The sequence below is a fragment of the Nesoenas mayeri genome (assembly GCF_963082525.1).
Source record: "Nesoenas mayeri genome assembly, chromosome: 1".
Taxonomy (NCBI): domain Eukaryota; kingdom Metazoa; phylum Chordata; class Aves; order Columbiformes; family Columbidae; genus Nesoenas; species Nesoenas mayeri.
The window spans coordinates 2,606,775-2,622,459 of NC_137541.1; the positions used below are offsets into that span (position 1 = coordinate 2,606,775).

The window sequence follows — 15,685 nt, forward strand, 5'->3', positions numbered from 1 at the left end:
TGGTTCCTACAGCAGGTCTCTAAAATGGATCGAAAAAGCAATCACAGTATTCAAGTTTTCTCTGCTCCTTTTATTTTCATTTCCTAAGAGTGTGGTACATCAAAATAAACCAGGAAGGATGCTGGAGGTTTCATGAGACCATAAACAGATGGGAAAGCTGAGATATGGGCTGTTACCCTATTGAAAAGAAGGGATCACGAAAGTGAAAAATACTTGAAATTGTGACTTGGCTGTTAATTTTCTCATCATAAAGGTGCTTAAAAATGGACCAATTGTGCTTTATTACGCAATTAAAACAAATTAAGGGGATGAACTAAAGCTCATAATAAATGAACTTTATATTTAATTAGTGCAAGGATATGGGTCCAGCAAGAAGTTGTGGACTTAACGTCATCTGATGTAAAGGTGTAAAATGAGGCAGGGAAGGCCCTTGGATGGGTCATGGCACATTCTGAATGTTCTCAAGGAAAGTTCACCTGCAAAAGGCCGTCAGCTCCCAAATTCTGCACCTCTCCACATCTCCTTCTGGAACTTTTCCTCTGTTCCTCCCTGTGTATCAAAATCTCCAAAAGTGAAGATTTAAAGGATAGTTCCACAAATTCACACCACAACTTTCTTTTCCTGCGTTATGTCTTGTCTATGCTGACCTGCTCCCTGAAGCCACAGTCAAAATACCAACCCAAATCAAACCAGCTCTTTTTTCCCTAGCAACCCCAAGTCAACTCCTTGAATCACATGCAAGAAATCCCCAAACCATCAATGGTTGGGATGGGAACTGAACGCCGTCCTTGGCTGGACACGCTCTGCTCCATCCCGGCCACCACACCGCTGCCCTCTTTCGTGTTGTGTCCTCCTCTGGTATCACCATTAAACTCGAATATGTCATTTATCTATTTTCAGTGTGATTATTTCAGGCTTTTGATACTTTATTATGCATGGAACATCCTCCATGGGCCAACCAGGTCATCCCCACCTTCATTCAAACCTCTCTTGGACCCTTGTGCTACCACCACGCCTGCAAGAAATGACGCAACCGAAGGCAGCAAGTAAGGAATAATCTATAAATAACCTTGAATTACGGCATGTCTACAATTTATAAACAGTCACTGGGGTTTCTGGGACAAAAAAAGGAAGAGGCAATGATGTTCCACCTCCTGCAAAAGCAAGGGGTCAAATACAGATGTGGTGCCAGGAGCTGAGGTTGGTGTGGATGGTTCTGACTGGTGGAGATAGACCAGGCCTAAAGATTATTTCCTTGAGGCCACTCTACGCATTCAAGAGCTGTTTGATTACTAAAAACAAAGCAAAAGAGCAAGGGGATAATCCCAGAAGCAAAACCTGAAGCCTGTCAAGCAGCTTGTTTTTCCCAACGTCAGTAAACTCACGGTGAGATGCTCCCCTGTCATTATTTCATTACATCAATTTCAACACTTCCTAACCTGTTACAAGAAAAACATTTAAAATAATTTTCCTCATCAGTGGAAAAACAACCTCTCTCATTACCTACATATGGATTAGTGCCAAACGATACAGGGGGGAAAAGCACTTTAGAAGGAAAAAGCCAAGCTGGTACCCATGTGAAAATACTGAGAGGGACTGAAGGAAGAGCCCTGGGAAAGGCACATGGCACAGAAGGGAGGGGGTTATGTCTCGATGAACCACCCACCATCCAATATTTGGAAAAGAGGATCTCACGGGGGTTCAAACCTTCATATCTACTCCAATGACAACCAGCCCACACCATGGCCACACACGTCCCCTCTTCCCTCCTCCACCCCCCACAGCCCAGGGCCTTGGGGCTCAAGCTCAAGTTGCCATAAAGAAATAAATAAGATAAACCATACAGATATATGTAATTTGAACATTTTTTTAAGGCCTTGTGCTGCTGCAGATCTGGCATCACTGTCTGAGCCCTGCCCAAAACTTCTCTCTTCTGATTTATGTGTAGAGGAGTTGGAACACTGACTTAGCTGCAGATTATCACGGGATTTTGTTTTCTTGGCTCCATAAGGGCAATTTCTTTCTTTTTTTATTTTTTAATGCTGATGAAATCATATCAGACTAAGACCAGCATTCAGCAAAACAGAAGTGAAGGTGCCGGCTGTATCATGGAAGGTGTTGGTCTCTTCTCCCAAGTAGCAAGTGATAGGAAGAGAGAAAATGGCCTTGAGTTGACCAGGGGAGGTTTAATTAGATATTAGGAACAATTTCTTCCCCAAAGGGCTGTTGGGCATTGGAACAGGCTGCCCAGGGCAGTGCTGGAGTCACCATCCCTGAGGGGGTTTAAAAGGCATTTAGACAAGATTCTTAGGGACATGGTTTGGTGCCAGAGTTGGGTTATGGTTGGACTCGATGATCTTGAGGGTCTCTTCCAACTGAAATGATTCTATGATTCTAAACACCTTCCTCGCTTCAAAGCTCGTTTAATGTTCAGGAGCTCTTATTCCCGTTATATCAAAAGTGGAGTTTATTTTTGAAGTTCACATCTTTCCAGACACCCAAACACACCTGCCTGAGCATCTCGGCTCCCAGGAGAAACTCTTTGCATTAGCTCACTGTCAAACCAGCATTTTCAAAACTTCCACCAGCTCTTCTCTGTATCTCCAGCACTATGGTCCTGGTGAACTACTAATGTAAAAACTACTTGTTCCCCTTCACCTGAAATGTGACTTGATGGAAAGCAGCTTTTCCGGTCACTTTTCAGCCCAGCTGTGGAATGTAATGCCAAACGCAATTAAAAGACGCTCATCCCATATTATCAGTCTGAGGCTGCAATATAGAAACATCAACATGCATTTATACGCAGACAGACAATTCAATTAAGTGATTCTGTTGGCTTGACAAACCAGGCAATTGTTGCCAAATTATTTTTAAGAACCTAAAAACCCAAGTAAGCCCTGACACCCTCCGGCTATTTGTTGGTTTACACTCAACAGCGAGTAGATCCCATTTGCCTGAGTCCATTTGTCATGGACATTCCTCCCTGATCTAACAGCAGGTTCTTATTTTCAGAGCATCAGCTGCTTAATCTTCATCTCTTCTCTATTCTCCTCCTTTCTTTTGATAGTTCAGATTATAGTCTCTGCTTTGTGGTGCGGTGATTGCTCTAAGTCCTATTTCTTGTTCCTTCCAGTGGTTTTTGGCAGATGGTTCATAGGAAGGGCTAAAAACCATCATCATGGCCAGAAGAATTAGATGTTGCTCTAAGCAGGGACGATTCTTAAACGTAGCATGGTGCACCAATTTGAAGAGGCAACGATAACTAGGAAGCCATGGACTGCTGGTCACTCTGACCAACTTTTGGTTAACTCTTTAAGGAACCCACCAAACACCCGGACTCCTATTGTCATTTAAACTCTTTTATCTGCAGAACCAAGAGAATTCATCTTTCTAAGGCATGTGGCAACTCCCCAAGTCCTTCCGATATAAGAAGTATTATTTTATTTGCTCCTAGAGTTCAGACTGAGCACTGGAGGTGGAATCTGGACGATGCTCTGGCACAGACATTCCTGCAGGTTGTGCTCGTTCCACACTGTGGCTTTACCAACCAGAAAACAAGTGCATCTTCTACACAAATTCATCAGGAAGCACTAGGAATGAAATCAAAACCCACAAATATCCACCAATATTAAAAGAGGTGAATCTGAATCTCGAAATGTTGCTTTTAACCCAGCGGGTGTCCAAGGCGCAAAATAAATGGCCAATGTTGGCTGCAAATGGGCTTTAAACGGAGAAGTGAACGAGGGCACAAGAGCCACCTCCCAGGTGGAGCTTCATTTTGAGACCATTTCTACAAGGAGATCACCTTTGCTGATCTAGGAAGAGAGTTTTCCATGTATTTCTCCCAACCAGACATCCCTACAAGCCTGCGAATGCAGTTATTACACCACAGCACCATTTTCTCACATCACCCATGGAGACCCAAAACCATTCCCTGATGATGTGCAGACCACGCTCTATTGTATCAGCAGCAACACAAGCAGTGAAACCAAAGTGTTTCTTCTTAAACGACAGGAAATAGTTCTTCAAGTAACCCTAGGAAGACCCGAAACACGTAGAGTTTAATTTTCAGATGGATGATTCAACTAGCACCTGGATAAGAACTTTAATGCACCAGGTCGTGTACATTTTTGCAGTTAATACTTGTAGGAAAATGGGTAAACGGGTCGTCTTCACTATTTCAAAGTGGTGATAAAGTGCCATGGAAAACAACAGAACAGGAGTTAAATATGAAATGCTACGTTAATACCAAAGAGGGGTGTTCAGCTGTCACCTTAATACAGTTTCTGAGACAACCCTTAAATGAGAATAAATACGGTTACGCGTCGAAATCTCAGTGGCTTCTGCTAGAAGTGCCTTGGAGCTCCTTGGGAGGGCTGAATGTTTGGTTTGCTTCGTTTCCAAGCTTGTTTTTCTTTTAATTGCATGTGACTCAAGAGGTTATTAGGCTGCCGCTATTCATGCACACAGGAATCGGATGCAGCTGAATGACCATCTATTTTTCTGTCCTTTAATGTTTAAAATGACTGACTACAGACATTATTTAGAGCTAATGGGATAGATCTCACTCGCGCTGGAAGAAATCTGGTGTAACTCCATAGACTTCAAGGTCAGTCCAGATGGGAATCTAGGATAACACCTTCACAAATTCAATTCTGTCCAATTCTCTCTTGTCTTTACCTTTTCCAGCAGCTGTAATCAGCACCTAATTAATTAACATAGCACACAGCCCGGGGCAGGGCTCTCTCGCAGAGTTGTATCACTTTACTCTATTTTTACTCCACGTAGCAGTTTACTTTACAGAGACACAAGGTCCCTGAATATTTTAATTAAAGACCATCCCAATGGTTTAAAATCCCCAGCAAGTTCCGGATCAGGCCACAATGACCAAAACTGGGGCTGCAGAACCTGGTGTCAACCAAGAGCTTTATGATGTTGCTACATGGGTCATGCATTAGAAAGCTTTAAACCTTTTCTGCCAGCTTTGTGTGCACGAGCAAAACTATTATTTTATTTTATTTTTTTGAAATACAAAGGTCCTATTTACATATTAGCTGCAAGGGGGAAACTTTGAATTTCCTGCCTTCCATTCATCAATGATTTGGACGAGGAAACAGAGTGAGTGTCAGCAAGTTTGCTGATTACACCAAGCTGGGAGGAGCGGTGGCACTGGAAGCTGTGCTGCCATCAGAGACCTGGACAGGATGGAGAGTTGGGCGGGGAATAACCTAATGAAATTTAACAAGGGCAAGTGTAGAGTCTTGAATCTGGGCAGGAACAACCCCAGGTTCCAGTGTAAGTTGGAGAATGACCTAATAGAGAGCAGAGTAGGGGAAAGGGACCTGGGGGTCCTGGGGACAGCAGGGTGACCATGAGCCAGCACTGGGCCCTTGTGGCCAGGAAGCCAATGGGACCTGGGGTGGGTTAGAAGGGGGTGGTCAGTAGGTCAGAGAGGTTCTCCTGCCCCTCTGCTCTGCCCTGGGGAGACCATACCTGGAATCTTGTGTCCAATTGTGGCCCCTCAGTTCCAGCAGGACAGGGAACTGCTGGAGAGAGTCCAGCGCAGCGACCAAGATGCTGAAGGGAGTGGAGCATCTCCCGTGTGAGGAAAGGCTGAGGGAGCTGGGGCTCTGGAGCTGGACAAGAGGACACTGAGCGGTGACCTCATTCATGTTTACAGATATATAAAGGGTGAGTGTCAGGAGGACGGAGCCAGGCTCTTCTCGGTGACAACCAATGATAGGACAAGGGGTAATGGGTTCAAACTGGAACACAGAAGGTTCCACTTAAATTTGAGAAGAAACTTGTTTGGGGTGAGAGTGTCAGAGCCTGGCCCAGGCTGCCCAGGGGGTTGTGGAGTCTCCTTCTGTGCAGACATTCCAACCCGCCTGGACACCTTCCTGTGTAACCTCATCTGGGTGTTCCTGCTCCATGGGGGGATTGCACTGGATGAGCTTTCCAGGTCCCTTCCAACCCCTGACATTCTGGGATTCTGTGATTCTGTGTAATTGAGAGCGTGATTAACCTTTAAACTGCTAGTAAAGTTTATATACCCCAGCAATAACCTTTCGTTCTGCCGTTGGAGAGGAAACCCACTGTGCAAGGAGGAATATTCTGATTGCAACATCCCTTTTTCATTTTTTAATTCTTCTGTTGACAAGCCCCTTCCTTCAAAATCACAGCTACTTCTCTGCAACCCTCCCACCAAACGCTGCTTGTCAGGGAGGGGCAGCCTCTGCCAAAAAGAAAATATATATATATATATATATATGCGGAGAGAGAAAGCTTCTTTACTTTTCCTTTCAACAATCGATTAATCTCTCTTTTGTTCTCTGTGAGAACGAGGTGTCGTATTTCAAAATGCACTTTAAAAACAGGTATAATTAAACCTCTGCAAAAGGAGGGAGGCAGAGAAATTAGCAGCAAAAAGTGGTAATAAAGGCATTTTAGAGCCGGCGTGAGCTCAAGGTACTTCAGCCCTCCCCCTCCACAATTACATTCCGCAGCGGAAAAAAGAAGAAAAAGTAATTATAAAAATGAACTTTTCCTCAAAAAATGAGCACGTTGTAAAAAGATTACTCCTTTGAACATCCCAGCACTTCAAAAGACGGATGAATTAGTGCTGACAACTCAATAAAGTAGCCATCAATTATTTAAAATGCGATGGCTCTCCTCACACAGCGCTTCTGATTAGGAAAACATTTGAAAAACTACAAATTAGAGTTATTCTTCCTAAATGAAATGGGCCCAAGCTTCAAATGCAAGGGGAAAAAAAAAAGAATGTGACTTTGAATGAGCCTGGCAAGAACACAGGCAAGTTTCTTCTCTTGAAGCCGTCTATAAAGTGCGGTCCATGAGACTGAGTTGCTACAGCCTGGAGTTGGGATTCACAAAGCAGAGGGAAGGGAGAAAATACCGGTGCTGTTGTGATAGAGAGATACAACCTTAAGCTAACGTGTGTGGAGAGAGCCTAAAAAGCCACAATCAAGAACCCAAACTCTACCGTTGCTGTGCTTTGAAAAAGCAAGTAATTAAGTTTTCTTAATGAAAAGGTATCTATAAAAGCAACTCATGAAATGTTGTTGGTGATGGAGCGATATGGGTCTCCTTTTAATGATGTTCAACAGACTTTGTCTTGGTACGTACTCACAAGGGGATGTTAAGAGCCTCCTGGACATCGCAAATCATAGAATCACGGAATGATTTGGGTTCCAAGGGACCTTGAAGACCATCTAGTTCCAACCCCCCTGCCATGGACAGGGACACTTTCCTCTAGACCAAAGCCCCGTCCAACCTGGCCTTGAACACTTCCAGGGATGGGGCATCCACAGCTTCTCTGGGCAGCCTGTGCCAGGGTCTCACCACCCTCACGGGGAAGAATTTCTGCCTTTAATCTACATCTTCTCTGTTTCAGTTTAAAGCCATCACTCCTTGAACAGATCTCATGAGGAGCGGCTGAGGGACCTGGGGGGTTCAGCTGGAGAACAGGAGCTGAGGGGAGACCTTCTGATCTCTGAACTGCCTGAAAGGAGCTTGGAGCCAGGGGGGTCAGGCTCTGTTCCCCAGGAACAAGCACCAGGAGCAGAGGAAATGGCCTCAAATTGCGCCAGGGGAGGTTGAGTTTAGATCTGGGGAACAATTTCTTCCCCAAAGGGCTGTGGGGCATTGGAACAGGCTGCCCAGGGCAGTGCTGGAGTCACCATCCCTGGAGGGTTGGACAGATGGAGATGAGGTTCTCAGGGACATGGGGTAGGGTTAATGGTTGGACTTGATGAGCTTGAGGATCTTTTCCAGCCAAAATGATTCTATGATATGGTCATTCATCACAGAAACAACCCTAGCAAAGTCAAAACACCCATTTAAAATTTCAGAAACATCCAGGAAAAAATGCAGCTGGAAGGAAAGAAAAGCTGGGTGAAGTGTTCCTTCTGTGGTTGCTCTATCACACTTAGGTTTTGGAAAGCACCCCTGGGTTAAGGAGAAGGCCAGCTCTGCCTCTGCATCCCAGACATGCTCTCCTGCCACGGATGCTGTAGCTTAACGAGGTTACAAATGAGAAATGTGCAGCTAAAGCTTTAAACAAACAGCAGGGTGGCCAAAGCGAAATGGCTTCTCCTCTGGACAGAAAGATAAGAGGGGCCGTTTTCTGACACCAGCCGTGTGGGCTCAGCCATGTGAGGCAAAATGAGGATTTACGAGCACAATACTATTGCTGAAGGAGCCCGGCTGGGCTGTTTTGGTAATTAAAATAATCAGTCAAAGCCTGTAACTGGGGCTGGAGCAGATACATGTTGTTTATTCCCAACTTTGGAAAAAAATAAAGACTATGAGAAGAAAAAGATATTACAAAAAGAATAACTTCCAGGGAAGTTTAGTGGTTCTATCAGTCTAGTGACTATTCAATGAAAACCGCCTGTAGAGCCCAGGGTGAGGGTGAACGTTGTAAATGCCACGACAGAAAAGGTCCCTTAAAAGGTTTAATCGTACAAGATGTGGGTGTTTCTCCCATCACCTGAAAATCTCATGTTAATTCAGGAGTAAGAGAAAGGGGATAAAAGCAAGTAATTAAATTTTCTTAATGAAAAGGTATCCATAAAAGCAACTCATGAAGTGTTGTTGGTGATGGAGCGATATGGGTCTCCTCTTAATGATGTTCAACAGACTTTGTCTTGGTACGTACTCAGCGCATCAGATACCACATCTACGGAGATGGGATTAATCCAATAGCTGTCCAGGGAATTGGGATGATGACACGGACCGGACCTGCTGGTGAGATGTCAGTCTCCAAGGCCAAGAAGAAAGTGATGGTTACTTTTTATTCCTCTCTTATTTGTTTTTGCCAGGGCATCTCCAGCATGCGAGAATGAGAGTATGATTCTCTTTCCACTTTGGCGAGAGTCTCATTTATCAGACTAATGACCAGAAAAACCCAAGAGAGATATAGAAAATGTGCAGAGGCAAAGCCGACCTCTCCTCGCACCCATTCCGGCTCCCAGGGTGACCTTGGGGGCCGAATGTCCCTTCTGCTCCCTTAGAGCAGCCGATCCCCATGGATCCACATTGGTCATGGAGATATCTGCATGGCCCTTGACTGCTGGCTGCTCTTCCCATGCAGGCCAGGAACTGAGGATGCCTTTGATAGCTGGGAAAGACAAATAATTCTCAAAAAAGGCGACTTTACGAAGGTGGGATTGACCCTGTCATGTTCATGTCCCTGTCAGCAGATGTGTCAGAAACTATTACTTTTCTTCGGCTTGCCGCAGAAAGATCAGAAGAGACAGCAGCTGGTCTGTGCCCTCCAACCTACCCTGAAAACACAAGGTTTGACCCCTTTCCAGTCAGGTTTCTCACCTCTGGGCTCTTCCAACCTGAAGCTGCTGGTTCCCAAGGACGTCCAGAGCAATGGTCGTTGCTTTTGCTCAAACCCAGAGCTCAAGGTTGGAAATGGAGCTTTCCCAGCCCTGGCCATACTCTGAAACAACCCAGCAGACACAACCCCAAGTGAGCAAAACCAACAGTAGGAATTCAAGCTGAATTATTAGCTCTCAGATCCTGGGAATAAGGTTGGTTGATGCACTACAAAGGCACAGCCTGAGAGATAAAGCCATGTTAGAAAGGCCCTCTTTGAATAGACAATTTTACCAATTAACCAGAATCAGAATCATTTCAGTTGGAAGAGATCCTCAGGATCATGGAGTCCAACCATGACCTAACTCTAGCACTAAACCACATCCCTAAGAACCTCGTCTAAACGCCTTAGACTAAATTATTGAAAAAACATTCAAGATTTACTAATCAAAAGCACAATGTAATTGCTAAGAGGTACAAGACTGGGTGATGTCTTTTTATTAACAGGTCTGTTTTGCCCGTAACATCTTTGGTTAGACTTACTGACATGATCTCTCCATGCACACTTCCACTGTGGCTAGCCTGACCCTAGTAGCACAAAAAGGGGACGTATATTTTAATACACCAGAATAATTTAAAACAGAGGTCACCCATAACAAGATAAAACCACAGGTAGAAGTGTGAAAGCCATAATATGGTCCTCAGATTAGTTATTCTGCTTCACACCCAACAGCGTTTTACATGGATGCAAGAGCTGCACCACATGTAGGCTTCAAATTTGCACAAGTAAAAATAATATGTGACTTAAACGAAGCCTCCTGGTCTCTTATATATCATACATGTGACATAATAAGGGACAGCAGCCAAAAGCTGGGGCTGGGAAAAAGCTTTCCAACAGGACAGCAGTGCAGAACGGCTCCATCTCTGGTATTTTTGAAGACTCACTGAGATGAAGCCACAACTGACCTGTGGTCTTGGCCACACTTTGGTTCTGGTCCAGAGGTTCAAGCAGATGAGACCAACTCCCAGAGGTCCTTTCCAACTAACGTAACCGCAATTCTATGACACTGGGCATGTAAATACTAAAAAAAATGGTTATTGAAGATCTGGACATGGTGGCAACTCATCATTGATGAAGGTCAAATCTAATCTGGGTTGGTATAGGCTGAAAATTGCTGTCATATGACAGACACTTGTGAGGTGAACAAAACAAGCTGGTGGTCTCAGGTAGGACCGTGGTCAAGTAATTTTGTCCCCAACTCTTACTGCTCTCAATCAAGACCTGGGCTTTTACATATCTCCGTGGTGCTAATTTCTGTTAGAGCAGGTTCCAGGTGATTTTACCAGCTCTCAAAAAGTTTAGCTAGGAGAGAAGTTCTCACATGTTCCAGATAGAAACCACATGGCCAAGACCAGCTTGGTGTTGAGCCTCAAGCCATGAGAGACGGGGAATATTAATCCAGATTAAGCGCTGAACGAATGAGGGTTGTGTGGATTCTGGCCAACTCCAATGCAAGATTATACCCACCTATGGAACAGATACCCAGTGACCACAGCGATTAATACGCTACAGAGACCTCAAACGTGTGACTTTTTCCTTCAGGTCAAACACGAGTCACATCCATGGGATGGTTTGTAAAACCTGACTTTGCTTTTCCAGATCTGGAGAGAAAGAAATTAATTCTGCCTGCAAGGCTGCTTCAATATGTCCATATGCAACTTAAATCCATCCTCTACCTGGGTTTTACTGAATGTGCAAGTTAAACTTGATTTTTAAAATAAATTGAAGCACTGCCATAACAGTTTGCCTTAAGCTAGTGATTGCTTTATATAACATAGAGCTCCACGATCAGCCCCAGTGGAGAACTTAACACATCTGCAGATGACTTACATGAGAGCCTTGTAAAAGCTCCCACAAAAGGCAGAAACCACATTAAATGTTCCCCCTAGAGGAAAAATTATCTAAAGAAACATTGAAAGCAATAGAAAGAGTCAGACTCTAACAGAGGGATACTTTTGACTGTTATTTCAAACTGAAAAAGAGCATTCAGCTGGAAATTCTGCCACAGACGCAGTCGGTGGGTCTTAACCTCTTGACTTTTTGGATGTGCAATGGACTGAGATATACCACAATGGACAGAGATATACCACAATGGACAGAGATATACCATGCAAGAGATGAAAACATCTGCCAAGCACTTTATATCGTGTTTTAGACACTATATAAAATTGAAATATAAGGACCAGAACCACAGGTGCTGCCTCAAAAGTCCTTGAATGGGAAAGACCCAACCGATCAGTCATGTCTCCTCCTTCAGGGATTTTGATCGTTGGAAGCCAATCTGAAAAGACAACTAATTACTTTGCGCTAATAAATAGTAACATCCACTCGCTACCAAAGCAGGCACCCATCGCTACTGGTGAGTCATTTAAACACCACTCATTGTGACCACCCTTCTTAATAAGCAGTAATTTAGAATCATGGAATCATTGCAGTTGGAAGAGACTCTCAGGATCATCGAGTCCAACCATAACCCAACTCTGGCACTGCCCCATGTCCCCAGGAACCTCATGTCCGTCTGTCCAACCCTTCCAGGGATGGTGACTCCATCACTGCCCTGGGCAGCCTGTTCCAATGCCCCACAGCCCTTTGGGGAAGAATTATTTCCTAATATCCAATCTAAATTTGACGGGAAGAAAAGATGCTCAAGCTACCAGTGATGTCTCCTTGGAAGGTCACAAGCGAGTGACTTCATGCCTGGGATAAGCAGTGGGGTAATTAGCTCCAGCAAGTCATTACCCTGCGAAAAGCTGCATGTTCAGATCAAAGCAACTTGCACCATTTTTTTTTTGTTGGATGGAGATAGTGAAACACGTTTTTAAGGTCAGTATTAGCAATGACCACCAAGATTTATCACCTCGACATGAATCATACAAGAGCCGGCTATATTAGGAGCTGTCGAGCTGCTCGTAGCCTAATTTAGTATTGATTTCAACACTTATAGCGTGAAGTTTAATGCAGAATAATTTTGAGATAAATTAGTTTCATGGTTATTCAGTCAGTTTTAAGAGGAAAGGGATTTATAGTATTTTACATTTAAGGATACAAGAATGGCGAACAAGACCATCCTCCTCCTCCTCAAATGCAACATTTACAAAGGGCAGCTACTATTTTCTTTTAAAGCATAATCTTTACAGAAACAGATGATTCACCTGTGAGGACACGACGGCACAGGATGCCCGAAAACCTCTTATCTACAAGCTAATTCAGTTCAAACACGTGCTGATAGTTATCAAAAAGCAGCTGTTATCAGCCTGGGCGGTGGGAACTGATAAAACTGTTCAAATCACAGCACCAGCCCCTATCGCAGGAGCTTCAGAAAGATCTTGGGGATAGGAAAGAGTGGGATGGTTGAACCACGAATGATGTTGCTTGGAGAGCACAAGGCTCATTCCCACTATACACTATATTTTCATCACACCCACGAGGTGACGAGGGCAAAAATTTCAGGCTCCAGCACTGTCAATTTATTTTAATGTAAAATCAATAAAATTATTTTAGGGAGCTATTTGGATCACTTGGTTCAAAGAGGCAGCAATTTGTCTTCTCTTTCACAAAATTACCCGTCTATAATGTCGGGAACGGGCAAACCTTCTGACCATGTACATTTTGACCAAGAATAATTCCAGTTCAAAATTATTTCCATCCATCATGAGAAACAAATTATAGGAACTGGCCGAGAGTCTTCGACCCCAAATGAACTGTAAGAAAATATATTGATATTATAGAACACATTTTCATGGTTACAAATGAAGCCGCAACCCACAAAAATACATCATTGCGTTAAGAATCTAAAAGAAATCTGTAAGGTTAACAACCTCCATGGTCCTGCTCCAAAGTTTGTGTGTTAATGTTACCATAAAGTATTTTCAGCTCTCGATAAGGTCAGATGCCTGTGTAGGTTGAGTTTGGCTTCTCACTGAGCTTAATTCTCATGACAGAAAACGAAAGAGAAATACTTCAAAATCTGACGCAGAATATACCTATTTATTTCCAGATCTTTCAAAACAAACTCCAAATAACATCTTGAACGGATTCCTCAGACCATGAATAAGTAGAATTTTGCCTTCTATTGTAACTCATGATTTCAATCTTCAGATGAATTTCCTGTTGCAGAAGCCAAAGCTGCCCTGATTCTTTTGGTTTTTGACCCTGTTCCGAAAATCAAGTCTTGGAAGACTTCTACGTGTGTCACGGGCTTGGTGTACTTCTTTTTTCCTCGGCTCTCACAATGCTGAGGAATTACCGGCATTTCTGCTCTTGTTTCATGATCGTTCCTGCTGCATTTTTACTATGACATCTTACACCTGATCGGCACTAATTCTGCAACACCGAGGGTAAAAAAACAAGACTAATGCCATCAAAACCATCTTCAGCTCATGAGAGGGCTCAAAATGAGATAACCAGAGATAACGCCTTGCTCTCACCTTATGTGAGATTGAGGGTGAAACCAGACCTATGGGGAGAGGCTGAGGGAGCTGGGCTTGTTTAGTCCGGAGAAGAGAAGGCTTAGAGGTGAGCTCAGCACTCTCTAGAACTACCTGAAGGGCAGTTCTAGCCAGGTGGGGATTGGGCTCTTCTCCCAGGCATCAGCAATAGGACAAGGGGCCATGGGCTTCAACTCTGCCAGGGGAAATTGAGGCTGGAGATTAGAAAGCAATTCTGTGCAGAGAGAGTGGTCAGGCATTGGAATGGCTGCCCAGGGAGGTGCTGGACTCACCGGCCCTGGAGGTTTTGAAACTGAGATTGGCCATGGCACTTAGTGCCATGATCTAGTCAATGGACTGGAGTTGGACCAAGGGTTGGACTCGATGATCTCTGAGGTCTTTTCCAACCCAGTCGATTCTGTGATTGAGGCTGAAATGATGTTTATTTTGGTAATTATTTACAATGGGTTGTACTCTTCCACGTTTTGGTTTTGATAACGTCCTGAGAAGGCTGGAAAGAAGCAGATCAGGGATGCTGCGCTGCTGCAAAACATCATTTTGACTCACGGAGATTTTCTAAACCACGTAAAGAAACTTTTTCCCCACCTTCTAAGGAAACCGTCCCCCTCAAAAACTTCTGAAAAATCTGTTGGGATCTAATTTCAGTTTGCCTCTGAAAGAACCATCCCATAGCCATCACGTCCGGACAGGAACAGCGTTAGTGACCATTAATATGTGCAAAAATTCTAGTGATTTTCCCCCAAAATAATGATAGTTATTACTATTGTTATATATCACTATACTACATTGTAAACGAAGATAGAAAGCAGCTGTATAAACCTGGGGAGACGCGTGCTACTTCCTAAGAGCTTTGCAAATATTATTCACCCCTGAGGAGCCGATTTTAAAGATAAGAGGGAATAATTTAAAAGGATTAAAAGGGCTTGACCCAAATCACAGCAAGAGTCAGAGCCGGCTGTCAGTTCATTCCTTTCAGTCCCATGCAACACGTATAATTCAGAATTTTTGGGGGGCTTCCATACTGTCCTGTCACTCAGGTAGTTGGGATGAGAACTGTGCTTGTTGCTATTATTACTACTCCGCATTAGAGCCTGAAAAAGCTGTTTCAAAAGCGACTTCTCATATAAATGCTCTAACTACAAAGCCAAATCTCTCTTATCTGGCTGGGGAAGCAATACAGCAGCACATCGATCACAAACACACCGCACTTTGGTGGTAGTGAACCTCATCTCTACTCCTCCTGGTAGTTTGGTACGTGTATTTAGACCCATCGCACGGCTCCGTGATTTGCAAGTGTCCCAAGAACTTCTAAGGGTGGCACACATTGAAAATCTTGAAAATAAACTTCTACGGGAGGGGTTTAAGAAAGCTGGTAATATGTCACAGTGGTTACAAGGTGCTTTAATAATGGCACGTGCCCAGCAAGATGTGAAGATTGCCGGTGGCTTGATATATTTAACAAGAGACATATAGAATTATAGAATAGCTCCCCAGTTTAAGAAGGACAAGAAATTACTGGTGAGAGTCCAGAGGAGAGCTGTGAAGAGGATGAGGGGTCTGGAGCATCTTTCTAATGAGGAGACTGAGAGAGCTGGGGCTGTTGAGCTGGAGAAGAGAAGCTGAGAGGGATCTCAGCAATGGTTATAAATATCTCAGGGTAGGTGTCAGAGGATGGACCAGACTCCATTCAGTGGTGCCCAACGACAGCATGAGGGGCAACGGGCACAGACTGAAGCACAGGAGGGTCCATTGGAACATGAGGAGAAACTTCTTTCCTATGAGGTGCCAGAGCCTGGCCCAGGCTGCCCAGAGAGGCTGTGGAGTCTCC

The 15,685-nt window shown here is 44.0% G+C and overlaps 1 protein-coding gene across 1 annotated transcript in view; it reads right to left on the bottom strand.

The window, feature by feature from the left end:
* EXOC4 (exocyst complex component 4) overlaps positions 1-15,685 on the bottom strand; it is a gene marked incomplete at its 3' end in the record, with an annotated part of 427,875 nt that overhangs the window by 101,722 nt on the left and 310,468 nt on the right. The gene's annotated exons all lie outside the window — the stretch shown is intronic.